This window comes from Castanea sativa, chromosome 3, assembly GCF_040712315.1.
Source record: "Castanea sativa cultivar Marrone di Chiusa Pesio chromosome 3, ASM4071231v1".
NCBI lineage: Eukaryota > Viridiplantae > Streptophyta > Magnoliopsida > Fagales > Fagaceae > Castanea > Castanea sativa.
Window position 1 is genome coordinate 31,513,069 of NC_134015.1, and position 2,168 is coordinate 31,515,236.

Consider the following 2,168-nt stretch of genomic DNA (forward strand, 5'->3'; position numbering starts at 1 on the left):
TGTATCTAATGAAAATTCGAGTCAGTTTTTACTTTAAGAAATATTCAAATCTACATCTAATGAAAATGTAGATCCGTTTTAATTTGAGAAAAAGAAGTGGTAACATGCAGATTTTTGAAACTAAGAAAGGGATCATACAATAATAAAAAGAATTGAGAACATGTTTCAACAAAACAAATCAACAATTCATGATATAAATATTTGAAACTAATAAACTAAAAATATATATAAAATGCATCATCACAAAAAGAGAAACATAAGAAGAAAGGGTTAATAGAAAACAACCTCTTCAATGGAGCACTCTTCTTCTTGAGAGGATATTTTAGGGTTCAAAGAAATTTATGCAATTATCTTTGAAACCTAAAAACCCTAGCTTTAGGAGAGAGAATAGCAAAAAGGGGAGTTAGAAATATGAGTAATTTGAGTGTAAAAACGTGTCTCCCTTGAGAGCATAAAAGAGTGTGTTGAATTTTGAGATGCAGTCCCTATTTATAGAGGTTGGAATGCTTAAAAAATAAGCAACGATACTTAAAATGTGAATTGGGACGCATCCTTCTATGAAAAGGTTGAAATGGATGTGCCTTATCGTCACCCGAAGAGAGTTGGGCCAAAGCCCAAAAGAGTTCAATTTGGCACTTTGAAAGTGCCAAGTAGCACTCCAAAACTGTCGAATGACACTCTTGAATGCCGATCACACTTTCGTGTTTGGGTGCCTTAAAGAGTCATTTTTTAGGGTTTTCCTGCATCGGGACATGCACTTAGATGCGTTCTCAATCCGTATTCTAATTTTTGAACTCTATTCTGGATAATTCAAGTCTTTTTGTCAACAATTATCTTGTAGATAAATACCCTAAAATAAATCTTGATAAATTTCAGGTTATCCACAATTTTATTGTTATCCAAGTATCCCCTTTATTCCTATGCAAGCAATCCTATTTTAAACACTAATTATCAACCAATCACAAAATTATTTAATTAATTTCAATTTTTTAACCAATCAGAATTAATTTAAATTAATCACATGTGGTTGACTCTACCTAGACACAGTGCATGCTGATCATGCAAACTTGATTATGTGATATCTTTCGATCCGATTGTCCAATTTGGGAACTAGACATACCGTTGCGATTGTTAGAATCTCAAGATCATTTTTATGATATGCAATGAATGAATTAATGTATTTAATGCAATCATGATTTTTGGGGTACATAGATGGTCACTCTAGTCATCTTTCTTGATTAAATCATGGGTGCAAAATCGAGTGTCTACACCTTTGGAGGAGCAGGCTTGAGGGTGCTATATTTGGTAGAGAGGGTGCGGTGCCAGTTGGTGGGTAGGGATGACCCCCAGATTTTGATGGACCCTCATGTATTCATGATTGCCCCACACTCTATGACCAATGCTGAGTACAACTTATGGGGGAGTGGCGTTCCCTAAGCTGGGCAGCTTCTTTAGGGGTTGGATTATGAGGAGTTCAACATCACTCACCTCATGCCTTCCCTTTTGCTCGGGTATGTGTTCGATCTCTTCTATTTCTCTTCCTTTCCTTTGCCTTGTTTGTCACGCTTCTTAATGTGAAAACTGTAGCAGGAGGGGCCTACTATCGGCAAGCTTATTAACCCTATACACCTTCCTTGGATGGTCTATGCCTATGGCCTAGATGGCTCTGCTCGAGAGCGTGCCATGTCCCGTAATCCTAATGTCAAGGGCTATCTTTCCCTTCCAATACTCGAGTAGTGAGTTCTTTCTTTCCCTTGTCCTTTCTCTTTTTTGCCAATTCTCTCTCTCTTTGTTTCAGTCAATAGTCATTATTTCTTTGAATTATAGCCTACTATCCAGGAGCATGAGGAGTTGGTGCGGCTGGCTGGGAATCTCAAGTTAGAGGTGACCAACTATTCGAGGGAGCTATATGTGTTGGAAAAACACATGAAAAACATAGTTTTGTATCTCAAACAAAACACGTAGTGGAATATGATGGAATATGAGATAACACGCAACATCAGAATTTTGGAAATAAAGAATAAGAGAGCATACCTTGATGGAGTGAAATTCAAAAAAAAAAAAAAGAATATTGGACTTGAGATGCCTTTCAATCTTCACTCTAATTCCACAATGTGCCCAAGATGTGTGGTCTCTCAATCAGTTCTATATGTGATCTTTCAAGAGAA